The 20,269-nt window shown below is 44.0% G+C and overlaps 1 long non-coding RNA gene across 1 annotated transcript in view; it reads right to left on the bottom strand.

Annotated features, from left to right (window-relative positions):
- Positions 1 to 18,266: 18,266 nt before the first annotated feature.
- The window catches only part of LOC122904537, a 73,969-nt gene continuing 71,966 nt past the window's right edge, over positions 18,267 to 20,269 (bottom strand). The window contains exon 5 of the long non-coding RNA XR_006384222.1: positions 18,267 to 18,556. This is a non-coding gene — a long non-coding RNA (uncharacterized LOC122904537). The remainder of the gene's footprint in view (positions 18,557 to 20,269) is intronic.

The following is a 20,269-nucleotide window of genomic DNA, read 5'->3' on the forward strand; positions in this document are numbered from 1 at the left end:
AGGAACATTCCTGGGCCCACACTGGAAAGAGGATTGGGTGCCTTTGCTCCCAATAACACCAGCCTGAAGACCATAATGATTTTACTCACCCTGTGTCTCCAGGACCCAGCACATGCCTGGGATGTGCTATGTGTTCAATTAATATTTATTGAATAAAACATTCCTTGAATAAAAAGAGAAAGGAAGGAAAGAAGGAAGAAAGAGGAAGCCTTAACAACTGAGGTTGTAACAACCCAGGGTGTGCATAGTAGAGCTCTAAGGAGGTTTTGGGGAGCCTGGACCCCACGCCCAATCCTCCTGGGTCATCCAGTGACAGACTAGGAGAGAGCTGGAAACAGTGACCCCAGTCTGGAGCTGAGACTTGGAGGCATGGCCCAATCAATCCTCAACCCTTCTCTTGGGCAAAGTGCTAAGGACTGGGTACCCACCACTGAGGAAGTGCCTGATGGTGTAGCCTAGAGGAATGGAGGTCCTTCCCACTCAAGTCTGATGCTCAGGGATCTCTGTTCCATACTTTTATGTCCAGGACTTTCACCTGTTCTGCATTCTCCACTCTTCTGACACAGAGACAGCCCTAATGAGGACAGGATTGAGGCAGTCCTGTGTCCTCCCAGAACCCCAGCCACAGGGAGGATAGTCTTCGCCACAGTGGACTCCCATTAAAGGTCCAGTGAGGATAGCAAAGTGACTGGTTTGAGGATTCATTTTCTTTAAAAAAAAAAAATAATATAAAAGTGTTCTCCTGCCTCGCTTTGGGAATGATGCAGCCTGATTCGTAAGTTAGAGGTCCACATGTCAAAACTGCCATTTGTATTACTTGCTACCATGGGCTTAAGGGTTGGGGAGCAGGGGACACAGGAGAGAGGAGGCAGAATGCAAAGGGAGGTGTTGAGGAGAGAAGCACAACTGGGCAGAGGAAGAAGGTTCTGGGGAGCAGACTGTGGAAAGCATCAGGGGGGAATATAAGAGATAAGTTGCTGTTATCATAACTTTCTCAAGGGCATCCCGGGTCTTTGAAAATCTGCTTTGCTATTTGCCAACTGTTCTGTCTCTTCTAAAGTGCACCAGGGGGTTTGGGACTGCCTGGCTGGCTGACACCTGAATCAAGAGGAGAACAAACATGGCCCGTGGGTTGAGGACAACCCCCTGGGAGAAGCCCATCATGCAAGGAAGCCACAGAGAACTTAAGCCTTCAAAGAAGAGGCCAGGAGAGGCAGACCTTTGGAAATCAGACATCACACAGGGAGCCAGCCATGTGCACTGCCTCTTCTCATCCCAGGTGAAAGAGAGGGACTATGCAGTAAAACATAGAACTAGAGGGTCTTAAAAATATCAAATTAAGCTTCATCTCATTTTTGGTCTAGACCTAAAAAGAGTGAACCGATGACTTCTGCTGGCTTATTGTTGTTGTTGTTGAAGAGCTATGAGTCACTCCCTGCCCAGGTTCTGGGACCTTCTGGAACCTGCATAACCAATATGGGTCCCTGAAATGAGTGGAGAAAGTAGAAATCTCAAAATATCTTAAAAAAAAAAAAAAAAAAAGATACCACCTCCTTTGCTTCTCTCCACTGCCCCTACAAAAGCCGGCCGTCCACCTCCCCTGCTCCTGCTGCACTGGAGCGAACCAGGCCACGTTGTGCCTGACTTCCACCTGGCCCTAGGTGCAGTGACAGCCATCGGAGAGAATCGGGCTCCATGAAGTCCATGCTGCCCTGGAGAACTGGTACTATTTCCACTGGGGTCCCTGGTGCTCTGTCTCTCTCTCTGAGCCGGGTGAGGAGTGGGGGGACAATGACACGGAACGTAGGCTAGCTACTGAAACATGCCAGCACAGGGAAGAGGTTGGACTCTCCAGAGAAGACAGCCCCAAGGGTGCGTGATGCCGGAAGGGAGCTGGCAGCGCAGGGCAGCCTGCAGGGGTGAGGTGGCCTCTGGGTGGCTGGGGAAGGCAACAGGGCAGGCGATGGAGATCTGGATAAGGTGATGCAAGGGCTGTCCACGGCTCCGCCGGCCCATGCACTCACCTAGGACCGAGGCACACTGTCATCGCCCAAGCCAGCAGGCACTGGGGACACTTAACGACCGGGGATGCCGACTCAGATCACACTTTCCCTGCCAGCTCCTGATCCCACCAGTTGTCACTTTCCCCCTCCCTTTTCATAACTTGATTGAATGGATCTGAACATGTTCGGAGCTGGTTTTCATCCGCAGGTCTCCAAAACGGATACCGAGATGAGGAATTTCATTCGTTCATTTACTGAACATGTATTTATGGAGTACCTGCTGTATACCTGGCACTGTCCTTGGTGGTCGGGAGATTCTTACATTTGTTTTCCCAGTTGTAGTGGCTGGGATTTGGACAGTACTTGGCATACTGTTCCATGCTCATGGGGTGTGGGGGGCAGGAGGAGGGAATGTAATATTTGGACTTCACAGTGAGGCAAGCAGGAGGTGATCCCTGCCCAGAGGAGGCTGCCTGGCTCCTGGCGGCTCCTGGGAGCTGAGGGATTGGCATGCCAGTCTGCAGGAGAGATACTCTGCCTTAGAGCTGGGCTTTTGTGTTTCTGTGTGTGTGTGTGTGTGTGTTTTAATGAGGTGCAAGGTGCTGCCTCTAATCTGTGTTTGGCAATCTCCTCAAATACCCCCAAGGGAAATCTTCCCTCCCTGGGCCATTTCTCTTTCTCGTGCTCTCTTTCTGTCTCTCTCTCTCTTTGTTTTTAGTTTTGAGGGCTTATCAAAAGAGAATTTGTATAGAGAAATGCTGGCCATTTGATTAGCCCATGAAGGTAATTATTTAGGATAATTTTCTCTGTAATTGGGAATCCCAAGTCTATAGGTGTCCTTTAAATTATAGGTATTCAGACTCAAAGTTATGTTTTTCATAATAATTAATACAGGATATTTAGATAATTGGCCAGAATGGATATTCCCAAACTCTTGGTCCTTCTGGCCAGGAAAGTCTCCCTCTTCTCTGACTGGTAAGATCAGGAAAGCAGCCCTTTCAGAGAGTTTGCACATCATAAATTCCCAGAGCTAGAAAGTTTTTCCAATTGGACCCTACAGTTTCCTGAGATATGCTTATGGGCTGCTAGGAATGGGCACCTCTGACTCCTCTCCTGCTTCCCTCAACCAGAGAAGACCCATGATAATATTCTTTATATATATATTAGTTTTCCTTTCTTGAGAGATTTCATTTGAAGAGAAGGTTCCTATAAACACACACACACACACAGAGACACCAAACCAGTATTTACCAGAGGAGGAGACCAAGGCCCAAGAAAGCCAAAAGCCTTACCAGAATCATACAGCTTCATAGAGCTAAATAGCACTGGAGTGCAGGTGGACGCCTCATTGCACATCCAAAGCTAGTTTCTCTGTTTCACTAAAGATGCCAAGACCTTTAATTTTGCTTACATGTTTTCAGGGGGCATGTAATACACTGATCTTTGACTTACCTTTTGTTTAGTTTCATTTGAATTTCTATTGGATCTCTACTGCATTTGCTTTATTTAATAGAGAGATTCTTGAGGGAGAAAGCCCTAGTTAAATATTTTCATCTGGCTGAAGATAAAGACACTCCTGCTATGCCAAAGCTTAAGTGATGAAGCCTATTCGTCACATCCCTATTGTCTCGTTGTTGGGTGTGGGGATATAGAAGGAGGCAACACAGAAGAGACACACCACCCCCCACACAAGATATTAGAAGAAGATAACCTTTGTGGGTGGGAAGAGGAGGCAGACGCTTGGGCTAAACCAACACACATAATGACAATGTCTCATCGAAACAAATTATTTCCTTTTCGGCATTACTTTAGCAGTCAGCATTTCCATTATTGCCCAGCTTTATCTTCCTGTCAGCATAAAAAATACCATCATGAGGTAAAATGTGCATGATATCCACAGAAATGCATACCGTCAGGAGGCTTTAGGGCCACAGACTTATCCTCACATTCCCCCCATTTCCTCCCGCTCAGTGCTTACATTCTGGTGCCTGGCAACGCTATGCATGATGCGGTAGAACACACAGGGGTAGGCAAGAGGTGATAGCCCAGGGGAATCCCCGGCAAAAGGGCAGATCTGCCAAGGACCGTTATCAGATGAGGTGGAGGGGTGTGAGGTGACTCAGACACTGTGAAAAGCATTGTTCATTTATAGCCAGACTTCCCTTTATCAGAAAGCATACCCTTGAAATGCTGTGTCTAAACAAAGTTCTGCAAATGAAGTACTGTCTTTCTTTCTAAATATTTTTATTTATTTATTTGAGAGAGAGAGTGCACATGAGCAGGGAGAGCGGCAGGGGGAGAGAGAATCTCAAACAGACTGTGCACTGAGTGCAGAGCCCAAATGGGGCTCAATCTCACAACCCTGAGATCATGACCTGAGCCAAAATCAACAGTCAGACTCTTTAACCCGCTAAGCCACCCATCACACCCCCTGCAAATCAAATCCTGCCTTAAACGGGTTAGAGAAGCCTGCTATTCAAATGATTCCTATAAATTATCCTTTACCCATCAAAGACTTCATCCATTCATTTGTTCATTCACTCATTCATTCATTCGTTCAACAAATACATATTTTCTCAGGACTTTGAGCAGGGCACTGGGTCATGCATTGGGAACATGGTGTGGGGGTGGGGCTGAGATATTTACTTGTGTTTATGGCTTCAGATCATTACAGAAATACAGGGGTGCTAACTGGTCTTCTGCAAAAATGCATCTTCAAAGATAATTGCTTGGAGCAGACTAGTGACTAAATAGAATTAGTTTCGTGGGACAGCTGCCCCCCCTCTTATTCACATACTTGCCGTCCGTGTCAGCTTCTTCTTACAGGGCAGGATCTCCTACCCCTTCCCCCCTTAGTTTTGCTTTGATCCAAATCTTTTTCTGTAGCCTATTTGAAGTACAATACGATTCGTTCAGCTTGGATCTCAAGCACATCTGGGAAAACCGTCTTTTGAAGGGAGAGCAGGAGCTAAGAGCACCGAGACCATGAACAAAGATCACTAGAGACATCTCCTTAATGCCAGGTTTCTGCGTGTTTATGGTCAGGTACCTAAGAGTGAAAAAGGAGGAACCAACAGACACGAGGGCTGATCTAGCTACTGCTGCTGAGCAGTGTCTGATCTGAGCCTCAGAAATCAACCGTGAGGGCCCAACATGACACCATCCCTTAGATGACCAACCAGCCACTTGGTGGCAAGCTGATTGTGTCAGAAACCTGCCCTCCTGGGGTGGGAGCAGGGCAGTAATTTGTCATTAGTGAGATTGACCTGTGTGCCCAGTATGGCCATGTCTTCCCTGTCCACAGTGCCCTGGCCAGGCCCATGGTCTGAGAGCTCCCAGAGTGGCTGATTGGTTGACATGAGATTACACATCACATCACCTCGGACCTAGGGACCCACCTGACAGCAAGGAGGTGCCATGATGGCCTATGACCTCAGGATCCATTACTCTTTCCTACATGGCACATTCTGGAAGCTGCCAACTTGGTAGTATCAGAAAGGTCTCCAAAGGGCCCAGCAGAGGGGCCATGTTTAGGATAAAGTCATCATTTTAAATATAGTATAGGGGCACCTGGGAGGCTCAGTGGGTTAAGCCTCTGCCTTCAACTCAGGTTAGATCCTCCTCTCTCTCTCTGCCTGCCTCTCTGCCTACTTGTGATCTCTGTCTGTCAAATAAATAAAATCTTAAAAAAATAAAAAATAAAAAAAATAATAAATGCATAGTATATTTTGGATATTCTGAATACAAGGCCTACGTGGCCACTGGTATCACTTATCTAAGTGACCTGATTAGGAACTTTTTGCTTCCTCTTCCTTAAAGGCACAATAACCAGAGGCAATCAGAGCTTGACAAAAGTGTAACCAGAGGCTCAGATTCTCAGAGGGGAATTCAGGGTGACCCCACTGAGCAAGCAGCCTAGACCAGGAAAACTGCCTCAGTTGTGGCCTTAGGGCAGCGTCTGGGACTGTAGCTTATCCCACCTGCTCTCCTGTTGTGAATCTTCTTTTTCTTTCCTTTTGAAAACAAATTTAGCGAAAAACCAGGTGAGTGTGAGGTGAGCCACCACCTTGAAGAATCAGTGGCCGGCTAGAGTGAATTCAATATGGAACACGAGTGGGTTGAGAAATGTAGGGGGTAGACTGTAACAGGTGTCCGTAACCACCCACAGGCCCTCAGCACCCACTGCTCCTGTGCATATCCCCGGCCTCTTACTGTGAGGACCCACTGATGAGAGCTAGGACTGGACTTAGGAGTGTGCTTGGCCTGTGCAGAGGCTAGGGCAAGGATGGTGCTGAAATAGGGCCTCCATAATGTACAGCAAGTGGTTGACTGGGAAGGGGGCTTGGAGAACACAGAGAAAACACAGAGAAACACAGAAAAGATGTCTCTGTCCCGATGGATGCACAAGAGTCAGCTTGACCAAAGCCTGGAAGAAGAGTATTGATAGGCACATAAGTATGATGGAAGCCATGCTACATACAAGGAAATGACAGGAATATGGAATGGGAGAGGCAAGAGAAAGGGACAGGGCTCACACCATGAAGGGTCCTGGGATCCAAGTTTTGGAATCCCAGTTATTTCATAAGAGCAACAGAAATCCACACAAGCACTTTTCACAGATGACATGATCCAACTCACATGTTGAGAGAGCACGCTGGCTATCGTATAGAAAACTGTTTTGAGGGAACAAGACAAGGATGTCCAGTTGGCATTTGGATGTATGTGTCTGGTGTTCAGGGATGTGATGTGACCCATGCTATAGTAATTCAAGCCTGCTGTAGAGGGCTGTTCCAAGGGGAATGTAAGCAATGGGAAGAGGAGACCGCCCAGGCCTGAGCTCTTGAACCTACAAAGAAGACCAAGGAAAGTAGATGGAAAACTTCCATAGGATGGTACCTAGGGAACCCTAGGGAAGACAGTAGCAAATACTGGTCAGAAGATATGCAAAAGAGGTCTGATCCATGACTCCTGGCAGAGTAAAATCACACAACCTTTTAGGAAAATAACTGGTCATGTACATCAAGAGCCATAACCCAACTCCTAGGAATTTGCTCAGAGAAAATAATTCAAGTGGAGAAAAAAAAAAACCTATCTATACAACTATGATGATATCTTTTATAATGGCAAAAATATAGTAAGAAATCTTGAATGCCTCTGATAGAAAACTGACTCAGTAAATTATAAGACATAAGCTTAATGAAGTATTTGTGGCCATTAAATATTATAATTATGACTTCCATGAAGCAATATTAAAACATATAAAATAACATCAAACGAAAAAGCAAAATACAGAATTCTGTACAACAAGTTAAGTATGCATATGGATAAAGATTGGAAGAATATGGAAAGTGTAAATACTTCAAATGTTAGAGAAGGAATGTGAATTTTTTTTAATCGTTCCCAGTATTACCATTACACTGTTTCTAGACAATGGATTGCAATCTGGAGAAAAAGCATACCACATAGCAATTTTATAGTAAATAGAAAAACCGACTACACTACCAAACAACTTGCTGTCTGAGTAAGGATGAGAGAACCAATGATAAATTTTGCCACCAATAGGGTTTTGTGGAAGTATTTATTGCTTTCTGCACTTAAGAGGGTCAGACACCTTAATATATACTCAGTGCTCATGTAAAGAGAATAAATGTCCAAATAGCCCTTAGCATGAAAACTGTTTATTCTTAGAAGCTCTGAAAATAAATGGAAATTCAGTTAAATGCATCATAACAGTCACAATAAATTCTACACACACTGTCTCACTTACAGGGACGGGAGCAAGGGAATTAACATCTTTTGAGTGCCAGCACGTGCCAGGAATGCTGCTAGTTGCTCACACCGACCCAGGGAGCGTGGGGACAGCAGCACCATCAGTTACATTCTCCAGTCAACAAGCATCGAGTTCCACGGTCTGTTCCTGCTTAGTTCTCCCCTCTCAACTCCCCACTGGGGAATTAAGCAAATTTCGTTGACCATCTGCACACCCTGTGCAAGGTCGCCTAACCGAGCGGAGACATGTCCTTGTTTCCCCAACTTAACCGAAATTCCCAAGTCGGTGTTGCATTGCCAGCCCTTCCCTTTGTATTTAAACTCCTCCTTTTTCTCATCTTTGAGCTGCCATTAGGGTTCTGAAATTCACTAATGCATGAGCCTACAGCTGAATCTCTGTTGTGTAATGTTCCTCTATTCTCGTATTTGCTCTTCTCTTCACCTCATCCACATAGAGTGTTTGAGCTCCGTGTCCACGATGCTGTAGAATGTCGGGCACTCCCTTCTAGTTGACTCTGAGGAGGATTTCATTTCATCCCTTAACAGTCACATCCTGGGCTTACTCACTTTTCTAATACCTTTATTAGAATGTTTATACGAGGATGTGCTTTTAATTGTTTTCCTCACTCTGACGATACAGAGAGCAAGTTTCTCTAATGGGCTTTGCAACTTCCATCCTTTATTTTTATTGCTAATGGAATCTCCAGTAATATGACAGATGAGCACAGTCAGAGAAAAGCAGAAAAATCAATACCTGTCCAGACTCCATATTAGTTAAAAGCAGGTGAGGAGCCGGGGCTGGCAGACAATAGCATTTCCCCTGGTTCCTAAGTATCTGGAAGGAGGAATAAGTGCCTGAGATGGGCTGAGAAACTCTCCACAAAGGAGACTTTTTACAAACACAAGGTGTTGGAACAAGAGAAACTGAAATAGTTTGGGTAGTTCTTATAAATCTGCGAGAACTCTGTCCAGTAGAGGGCGGTGGTATATGCTCCCACTGCCCCCGGCACGCCACGTTACTGATGCCTCTCCAGCCTTCTCTCCCCACCTTCCAATAGACCCAGCTGCTCTCACTCTGGCAAAATCAAAAGCACACCCTTGGTGAGGAGACATGGTCGTTGTTAGCAGAGCCCCGGGAGTTGCAGGTTCACCTTTGATAAACTAGGTTCTACATAACAAACAGACTACACATTGTACATGTATCATCTCATTTAGTCTTGTCAACAGCCCTATAATACGGGTACTGGTATTATCATCGTCCTCTCCATTTGCAGACCAGGAAGGGGAGGTTAGCTTGTCCACGGGTGCCCCACCGATGGTTAGAGCTGACACTGGAACTGGTTCTACTCTACAGTCCAAGCACTTAGCCACCAGGCTATATCAGTGGCAGGCCTTACTCTCTGTACCATTCTCATACATTGCTTGTTGTCTTACTCTAGGAAATTTCTTGACAGCAGGGGCCATCAGTCACCCATCCTTCTGTCATATGCAGCTAGCAGAGAGGCTTTGCATATGGTAGGTGCTCAATAAAGAAGTCTGACTGACTTATCGTTCAGAATGCTTTCGCATGTCTTTTCCTGACATTGGGATGTGTGGCGTAGGTAGAGCCTCTCCAGTTTCTCTTCATTTACAATCTAAGACAAGTAAGCAGCGATGACACAGATGACCCTGTTGAGAACAGAAAAATGAGAAATGACCTTCAACTGAGACCTAACTGGATACGGTATTTAGCTTAGAATTAAAAAGCAAGGCCAAAAATCCAAGATGATTCTCTATGCCTGCTTCTTGAACCTTCCCACTTCGCTACTCACAGGTTTCCGGAAACCTTCCACTCAAGTTCAAATTAGTGACAATTCTGGGTCCTTGTCTCCAGAATTTTCTGCTAGCTGCCACCTTCAGGGCAGGGTGAGTTTGAGTGAGTTTCTGTGCTCAGCCTTCCCTTTCAAGATTTCAGCCAACCGCGCCTCTCCTAGTATCTCTTAGGGTTTAACGCCACTCATCCCAGAACACTTGCCTTGTTGCCATTCCTTTTGAAGGCAATGCGACTAAATTGCTGCCTATCTATGGTTTCTTATACTTGGAAGACCATCGAGATGTGTACATTTTAATGTGTCTACATGTCATCCCTTTTATCATTTTTATTACTAGCCAGGGCTCTTGGGCCAATTAACTTATACAATGCTATTGCCTTAAAAAGTACCTTATGGCTAACTAAGGTAATCATGAATAGAATTAGGACATATTTTATACTTTAAAGAATTAAAGAACACTATATTATAATGACATCTAGAAATAGTAGAGAGTTCAGGAGTAAAGAATTAAATGACGGTTTTCAAACTGTCTCACAGATCATTTCTCAGAGACTCTAGAGCTCTGTAGAAGGAACGTTAATGTTGTGTTTTATTTCATGAAAAATTAATACAAGTATATTCTGGATGATATTTACTTATAAGAGGTTGTAGAGCATAGTGCTTAAGAGCCTGGTTTTGAAACAGACTGCCTGGGTTTACAATCTGGCTTTGTCCATTACTAGCTGTGTGATTTTGAAAATTCTTAGCTCTTCGGTTTCCTCATCTGTACAATGGGACTACTTCATAAGATAGTAGTGAGGGGTACATGAATTCAAACATATAAAGCAGTTGGAACAGTATTTCATACATAGTAAGCACTTTATAGATGTTAGTCATTATTTTAATTATTGCCAAAAAATGCCATATGACTTCAAGGACTGTGTTTGTCTGTGTATTTATAATCACATAGTCACTAAGTAATACTATTTGAACTTCAGAGCTGAGAGAAAGGAGGAGCCTAGACGCATAAATGTGTTCACATAAAGTGAAGTTTTTCAAATGCTATATGCTATATAATAATGGATTTTTAGGAGTTTGGATGAGAAGAGTGGGAGAACTGAGTCACTCCCCAAAGCTCAATACAGAAATACTGAATTCAGAAGAAAATATATCATGATGGACAACACCATATTCCTATGGCAAGAGGCATTTTACTGTCACTAAAACCTCATCTGTCGATACTATATTAACATTATGAGTTTATTTATAAATTACTTTAAATTTTTTTATTTTTTTATTTTTAAAGATTTTATTTATTTATTTGACAGAGTGAAATCACAAGTAGACGGAAAGGCAGGCAGAGAGACAGAGAGGGAAACAGGCTCCCTGCTGCGCAGAGAGCCCGACGCAGGACTCGATCCCAGGACCCTGAGATCATGACCTGAGCCAAAGGCAGTAGCTTAACCCACTGAGCCACCCAGCGCTCCGATTTATAAATTACTTTTTAAATAAAGATTTTACTTATTTGAGAAAGAGAGGGAGGGAGGGAAGGAGAGAGGAATAGCAGAGAAGAAGAAGGAGAAGCAGGCTCCCCACCAAGCAAGAAGCCCAATGTGGGGCTTGATCCCAGGAACCTAAGATCATGACCTGAGCTAAAGGCAGATGCTCAACTGACTGAGCCACCCAGGTGCCCATGTAAATCACTTTAAAGAACTATATGAGAGCTTTAAGCATGACTTTATATCTCCTTTTTGCTTTCCATATTCAAGTTAACATTATTTTAGACTAATCCTGATACTCCAGAGGATTTTTTTCTTTGAAAGAATCCTAAGTTACTCAAGTTTAGAAGCACTGTACTAATTGCCACAGCCTTTCCTTTCGGTTTGGTTGGGAGATAATCAATGAACCAAGCTCATTTAGGTCCAAGTTTTGCTCTGCCCCTAACACTGCCTCCTACTCATGTGAAATTTGAAGCATATATATCCTTGCTAATATACTGAGACTGTTCCCTTATTATTTAGTTATGTAACTTCAAAGTCATTTAAATATTTGAAAACGTTCCCATTACTTAGAATAACTTGTCTTACACACTATATGAAACTTATACAAACAAAATAGCAAACAGCAGCACTGTAGAGTATGGTCCTAAAAAAATTAAAAAATAGTCTACACACCCAGCAGCCTCTGCTTTTCAGGAGGAGAATTCAGCTAGGAAGGCCCCAGAACAAACTTGACCTCCAGCTCCAAGTAATGTGAGTGTTCAGTCAGAGTTGAGCCGAGGTAAGAAGTCCAAGGTCATGGCACTCTGGGTCTTTTCTTCACGCCTCACAACTTTTCTCACTTAGAAGGCCGCCAACAGTATAAAGCAACGGGGCCACCTCTGTCTTCTGCTGTCTTTGTGCTTTTACTAATGCTCCTACCATGCATGCATACCAAGTGTTCTGGTGCTGCCGAGGAAGAATTGTATTTACAGAGGCCTTGAAGTTTTAATTAACCGCTCTAAATTGTTGAATAAATGCCTGTGTCCTTAGGGATCAAATCCCAGTTGAATAAGAGGAAAGAAGCTAAGTGCATCAACTGAGACAAATTCCTAGGAGTAATGTCTAATTAGTGGTTCTTTCTTTGCCCAAGTAGCAAAGGACTATTGATGTCACCATAAAATTTAAGTTTTCATGAAATTGTCAGGAAGGTAGCTGTGTGATCAGTCATTTTCAACATGAAGACTATAAGCCCGGAGTGACATTTAAATTAGTTCACAACTGAGAGGGAAAGGGGGTCAGACAATCAGGCCAGTTTCCCTGGAAGCCTCAGCTATACGAGATGATAACCTTCCAGGTGCTACATCATAGGGCTGGCCCAGGCGGTCCCAGAGGAGGGTAAGGGAGGGATACCCAAGGGGCTCCAAGCACAGCTTTTTATGAAACAGTGGAAAAATATTACACTACTTTACAATAACTACAACTAGACTAATGTGTGCTGGCAAGACATCAGCCTGAATTTACCACTTCCTGTGCCCCAAACACTAAGAGAGTGACTTGGTGAAGCAAAGAGGCTCATGATAGACCTTGGCTTCTAGGTTAGGAGTTAAGACCCCTGCTCATCCTCCATCTGGGTATGGGGATAGGAACTTTCAACACTAAGCAGTTTTGACTGGCTGATTAAAGGTGAAGAAGGTGGCCTTGACACAGGCATGTGTGTCAGAATCGATCCTACTCTGAGGACAAGATCTTAGATTTCTGCTAAGGTGCCCCATACTCCTGGACAGATGGTGGATTTAAAACTACATCTTCAATGTAGAGATCAGCTCTCCATGAAGGTTTCCCCTTATATGTGAATCAAATCTGAAAGCATTTGCTGTGTGGACTTTTTAAAGCACGTGCTCTAGCTAATATCAAGCCAGTCACAAAAATGAATGCTCATTGATCAGTAGAGGAGGAAAACCAGTGTTTTTCTGGGGTAGTTTAAATTTGCTGCAGGCCTAGAAGCGTACGGCTCATTCCCCTCTCTTGCCAACAGCAGCCATTTTAGGTCTGGGTGTAAAGGGAGGAGTAAGTGTGCGCGTACAGAGGAGACGCCAAGGTAAGCTTCCGTGTGAAAGAGAAGTCGGTGCTTTTATGAATGGGAGGTTGGGTGTTCCAGAGATAATTGCTTTTTGATCTGAATGATTGAAGGAAATGATTTTCCTAAACCAACCTTGCAAATAATTCAGTCAGTCAGGGCACACTTCCTTTCATGTGCCACGGTTCACCCATCAATCCCACCCACTCCTATCCTTCCCACCTGGACTCGGTGTCCTGCACAAAACAGCCCAGGCCGGCTTCCATACGGATAGCAAATCACAGCAAAGGAGAACAAACAAGCTCTCACCGATAATGAAGTCGCAGACTAAAATGATCATTACTCCAAATCCCTTGTCAACTATATAGTTTTCAGTCTAGGCAAAGTTATTATGTTTTTTAACGAAGTTCTTCAAGTCGTGTTATTTAAAGCAGTCATCCAAGCTTGTCATTGAATGGAAACTGTGTGTAGGAAATTGCCAAGATGGAGACTTCTGATCAAGGAGCCCTTTTACCCAGAGGAAGGGAAGCGAAGCAAATTCTCCCTGTCTCCATCTTGTGGGTTTTCTGGGGAGGGTTTGTTAAGAATATCACCCTGCCCTCCCTACACCCACTCCCTGGGAGGGAAGGAGGAGAACACAGCTCAGAAATGATGTCTAAACCCAGGTCTAAGAATAGCCTGGATCTGATCTTTCTGATGAGGGCAAGTGTTGATGTTTATGATCTCAGAGACAGGTTTAATTGTCTTCTGGAGAATGGGTGGTCTTGTGTTGAAAAACAGGATGAAATCACAGCTGTCTCGAGCCCTTATCTGGGTGTGGCTTTGCCAAATCTTGTGTGCATGCTAATTAGCAGGTCCTCACCCCTGCTTCATGAAGGTGAGGGCAGGGGTCCACTCAGTGACTCTGGGAGGTCGGAATGAGAAGCAGGGGCCACCCCTCCCTTCTGTGACAGCTGAGGTGCCCAGCTGTAAGGGCTCCCTTGAGCACTGAGCTCCAACAGAGATGCTGCCATGTTTTGACGTCCTTCACTAATGACCCCACACGGCATGTCACTAGAAAAAAAAAAAAAACCCTGTAGGTTTTTCCCCTGATGGCAATTTTTAAAGGAGAGAAAGGGGAATAAATGTTGAGTGAACGTCTCTTCTATACTGGGCAGAGGTATATAACCTTCCCCAAAGCCATTCTGTTATTTTCCATACAAGGAAACAGAGACGAGAGAGAGAGAGAAAATTCATTAGGAAAACAGATAAGGATAGAGGGGAGGAAGGGAACCCCTCGCAATGCCCCTCCCAAAGCAAAAACAAAAATCAACTCTTGAGGTCCAGACAAATGACACTAGATCCAAATACTGTTTTCCACATAGCACCTACCAAATCTGAAGGCTGTCAAATAGAAGGTTGTGGCAGCATCCCAAGCCCTCCGCTGCTGCTGTTCTTTATTCTGCGGATTTGAGTTCTAAAGGGAACTTAACGACTGTCATAGCCCTTGTGGTTTAGCTGTCACCAGTCTTGCTCCTTTCTGACAGCTCACCCCGAGACCTTTGTCTTGTCTCCTTTCCCCTCCTTAATCACAGACCCCTCACCCCATGAAACCCAACCCCCAGCTGATGACTTGGCTGCAAACAACTTTAAGTACTCTCCGCTGGCAGTCTATAAAGCCAGGACGATACCCCCAAACCCTCACACCTAGAGTTTATGCACGTTAACTTGTTAATGGTTTGGCAAACATTAATCCCTCCATAAAGGCTGATAGAAATCCCTGTCTTCCCTCTCTGTTCTTTTTCTTTTTAAACTCAAGCAAAAATCTTCTTGCCTACTAGAAAGCTCGTATTTTCTTTACAGTAACTATAAAATTTAGCAACTTGGATGCACTGGGGAAAAAAGTAAACTGCATATGTCCCTGCTTCTCTTTTTATCTAACCAACAGTGTAATGTTATTGGGACACAGACGTCTGCTCTGTATAAGTGACTGTCATATAGAGCTTGGCATCCCTCATCTATCATGCTGCCCTCTGTGCATTTACAGGGCTTTGAATAATGAAATTTGGGGGCCTGCATACGTTCCTGTTGTCCAAGTTCATTTCACAGCACATGGATTAAAGCGGATTTTTAATATGTCATCCAGGTTAACGTCAGGGAGCAAGTATGAGGGGCTAATGAAGGTGTTTCAGGAGATGGGGGACTGGCAAAGTGATGCCATGCTCCCCTGGGGCTCTCCTTGAACAATCCACCCCAATCTTAGAAACACATAGTTTTCTATCCAAACCTCATTTGAGTCAAGGCTGTCAGTCATTCCCAATCCAACAGCAGCTTTATAAAAATCCATAAAAGGTAATTAGAGAAAGACCTCCCCAACCCAAACACAAATTTCACATGTAATCTTACCCTAGAACTTGAACCCAGGTTCCTACTTCAAGTGTTTCCTACCTGACTTAAAACTAGCCAACACAATGGAACTTAACCGCTTAGAGGGAAAGAAGGAAGCAGGCCATGGAGGTGGGAAAGAGGAAGTTCAGACCAAAAAAACCCTGATCTTTTTTTTTTTTTTCCAATTTATTTATTTTCAGAAAAACAGTATTCATTATTTTTTCACCACACCCAGTGCTCCATGCAAGCTGTGCCCTCTATAATACCCACCACCTGGTACCCCAACCTCCCACCCCCCCGCCACTTCAAACCCCTCAGATTGTTTTTCAGAGTCCATAGTCTCTCATGGTTCATCTCCCCTTCCAATTTACCCAAAAGCACATACCCTCCCCAATGTTCATAACCCTACCTCCCTTCTCCCAACCCCCCTCCCCCCAGCAACCCACAGTTTGTTTCGTGAGATTAAGAGTCACTTATGGTTTGTCTCCCTCCCTATCCCATCTTGTTTCATGGATTCTTCTCCTACCCACTTAAGCCCCCATGTTGCATTACCACTCCCTCATATCAGGGAGATCATATGATAGTTGTCTTTCTCCGCTTGACTTATTTCGCTAAGCATGATACGCTCTAGTTCCATCCATGTTGTCGCAAATGGCAAGATTTCGTTTCTTTTGATGGCTGCATAGTATTCCATTGTGTATATATACCACATCTTCTTGATCCATTCATCTGTTGATGGACATCTAGGTTCTTTCCATAGTTTGGCTATTGTGGACATTGCTGCTATAAACATTCGGGTACACGTGCCCCTTTGGATCACTACGTTTGTATCTTTAGGGTAAATTCCCAGTAGTGCAATTGCTGGGTCATAGGGCAGTTCTATTTTCAACATTTTGAGGAACCTCCATGCTGTTTTCCAGAGTGAAAACCCTGATCTTGAAGATTATTATAAATCCATGAGCACTGTGGAAACAGTTAGATCACTTGATTGGCCTTAACATTCTAAATCCCATAAATTAGCCTGGTGGGTGCCTCATGCTGTTAAGCAAGACCTTTTATTGTTCCAATCCCCACATCTGGTGAAAGGAGAACAGATCAATTTTAATGTTAGCTGTAAGAAATTACACCTGTTCAGTCCTGGTGACAACCTCTACAAAGGATATGTAGAAAAGTGGCTTTTTGTCACTAATGCTATTTTTAAAAAATTACCTTTGCTTTAGGCATAACAGAAACAAAATTTTCAAAAGTTTCAAAAATTGTTTTCATCCTCAAAATTTGGAAGTGGATATTTTCAGATGGTAAATTTCATTCAAAATAGGTTTTTTTCAAACACTGTTTTTTACACATTGCAAATGCTAATACTTCTGAGATGCAAATATTCACACAGCATGAAGTACCATGCTATCCACCACTGTAACACCGAAACAGATAAAGCATGTGGCCCCTGATTCTTTCTAATTCTCCTGAATTATGGGGCGCCTGGGTGGCCCAGTGAATTAAAAGTCTCTGCCTTCAGCTTAGGTCATGATCCCAGGGTCCTGGGATCCAGCCCTGCCTTGGGCTCTCTGCTCAGCAGGGAGCCTGCTTCCCTTCCTCTCTCTCTGCCTGCCTCTCTGCCTACTTGTGATCTTTTTCTGTCAAATAAATAAATGAAATCTTAGGGAAAAAATCCAAATAGACAAATAAGTACATATAGCAATCACTGAATCCGTAAAACAAAAAAGATATGTCGAATCCATTATTAATTCTCACCTGTATCTCAAGAAAAATAGATGAGAGATACATGGGGTGGGGGCGGGGAAGAGGGAGGAAGAGAAGGAGGAGAGAGAAGCAGAAAGTGAAAAATCGACCACCAGAGCGCCAGAGTGAGGCTGTGAGTGAGCTAAGGAATGGTTCTCACTGAGAAGGGCAGCACCCGTGACATTATGACACCAGGCAGGTGGAAGCAGTGGCTTCCACAGCATGGGACCAAAGATGGTTGACAATGTAAGAACAGTCGATCTGAAAATAACGCTATGTGCCAGGCACTCTTTTTTTTTTTTTTTAAGATTTTATTTATTTATTTGACAGACAGAGATCACAAGTAGGCAGAGAGGCAGGCAGAGAGAGAGAGAGAGGAAGCAGGCTCCCTGCTGAGCAGAGAGCCCGATGCGGGACTCCATCGCAGGACCCTGAGATCATGACCTGAGCCGAAGGCAGCGGCTTAACCCACTGAGCCACCCAGGCACCCCTGTGCCAGGCACTCTTAATGCACTAACTACTTTAATCCACCCAACAACTGTATGAGATTTAAACTCATTTTCAGATGAGGAAATTAAGACACAAGAAGGCCAAGTAATTGGCACAAGGTCATGCTGCCAGAACATGGCAGAGGCAGAATTAGGAGGCAGCACACAGGCTCCAAGAATCCTGGCACTTGGCCGTACACCGTCCTCCTTTGCAAGCACACTAGAACTTATCGAGTCAGTGTCCCCTCAGCACACCAGCCCCCTGAGAGGCTTTGCCTTTATCCTAAAGACACTGCCACTGCTCAGCCTTCGGGCCAGCCCCGTACCTGTGAGCCATTCCTTTGAGTCTTCGGTGCTGGCCAATCTTCAACTTCTTGAGAGTGGATCTGATTTCTGGGAGCTGCCAAAAATCAGAGTCATGTGTGGTGAACAAGGTGAGTTCCGGACAATAAAGTTTTAGATGACAAACAATGGATGGTGGTGAAGCAATGCAACCAGCTTCCTCAGGCCACCTGGGAATGCTTTGATAGAAACAGAGGAGGCGTTCCAGGTGTGTTACAGGCAATCGTTCTTCACCAAAAGGAGTACACAAGGATCGTCTGGACCTTTCTGATAAGTTTGTCCATTTCAATCAGTCAATTCCAGACTCGGCCCCTTCTCACCATGTTGAAGGAGACTTTCTACTTAATTTTGTATTTGTCTTCAGTATAGTTTTTGGTAACTTCAGCATTCCCACAAGGCATCTAGAGCATTTCTGTCTTTCGTGATGAGCAGAAAACGTCATAGGTATAATGACTCTGTGGGACTGAAACAGGGATCCTGATCTTTTAAATTCTGGTATCTAATGAGAGATACATCAGAAAGAGATAAAATGAATTCAGTGGCCAGACTTTAGTCTGTAGTACTCTGGGAATTCTGAGATCCAGGGGGCTAGTATTGCTGGCTCCAGGACTTGAATTTTTTTAGTTCGTGCAGAGTTGATTAGGATAAGGGAAACTGACTTACACTAACTACACATATTAGAGACTGATGTATAAATAAGAGCAGACATTTATGTATTTTTCATGAGGGGATTTTCCTTCTCTTCTCCTAATTATATAACCTATTATGAACAGACACAATGTATTTCTCCAGTGTGTTGAAACTGGTTTTTCTGGGGTGCATGGGTGGCTCAGTCGTTAAGCCTCTGCCTTCGGCTCAGGTCATGATCCCAGGATCCTGGGATTGAGCCCCGCATCAGGCTCCCTGTTCAGGGAGCCTGTTTCTCTCTCTCCTACTCCCCCTGCTTGTGTTCCCTCTCTCTCTGCTCTTTCTGTCCAGTGAATAAATAAAATCTTAAAAAAAAAAAAGAAAAGAAAAGAAAAATGAAAGAAAGAAACGGATTTCTTTCTTTTTGGAGTTCAAAAGGCCCTTGATCATTTCTGACTACACCATCACTTCAGGCATTGGCTATTACAATGGATTAGGTTACTAATCCTACATTAGGTTATTTGCATTATCCATTTCTTTGCATGATCCTCTGTGTTTGGTCAATTTAAAAGGACTGGCCATTTCCTAGCTCACTTCTTGGCTTGGGCAACCACATATAGTTTCTCAGTTAATGACCTCTGTTCCTTAGTTGGTGTGTTAGAATTCAATTGCATAGTACTACGTTTACATTCAGTAAAGGCAAAATATTTAACTTCCCCCCTTGCTAGTAACAATAACAATAATAGCTGACATTTGTTGATTTCCTACTATTAACCAGACTCTACTCTGAGCTCTTTGCCTGTATTAACTCACCGAACCCTCACAACTACCCTAAGAGGTAGCTTCCATTATTATCCACAATGCACAGATGAGGAAACTGACCTAAGAAACAACTTTCTCAGAGTCAAAATCTTAGTAAATAGCAGAGCTAAGATGCAAACACGGTTTAATGCCCACACTCTTAACCACAACACTAAATTACCCTCATAGCCTCTGTGCTACTTGGGTGTTATGACTGTCGAAAATGAAAAAAAAAAAAAAAAAAGGAAGCAGCTGTTTTTCTCACTTGCTCTGACTCTAGCTAACTGTTCTTGACTTTTTTGCATTTTATCCATGCAGAACAAAGCTATATTTGTAATTAAACTCCAGATAAATAAGTATCTGTTTTTAGCAGGGCTAAAAATTTGAGAAGGTTTAGCTGAAACTGGTAAGATATTTAAATTCAATGATGTCCTAGACGGAATCTAAAGATTCTTCCCTATGTTATCAAAACCTAAGGACAGCCATAGATTTTGGCATTCTGCATTTTCCTAGTTGTTTCCTTATAGGCACCTTTCCCCCAGCCCCAGCCCCAGCCCCACTTTCTGAGGCCAGCGACACCTGGGTACGAAAACAGGGGGCATGATGGCTGCAGGCAGGACCAGTGGCTAGGTGAGAAAATAGATCATGGAAATGCCCGGCAGCTGTGATTATAGTCCACTTCTGACCGCGAAACCTTAGGGAGCTCATGTAACTGCTCTGCCTTCGTTTCTCTTGGAAAGGGCATTAGCCGTGTCTGCTTCTGTCTACCTTATGAGGAGAGTTT

Source organism: Neovison vison, chromosome 1, assembly GCF_020171115.1.
Source record: "Neovison vison isolate M4711 chromosome 1, ASM_NN_V1, whole genome shotgun sequence".
Classification (NCBI taxonomy): domain Eukaryota; kingdom Metazoa; phylum Chordata; class Mammalia; order Carnivora; family Mustelidae; genus Neogale; species Neogale vison.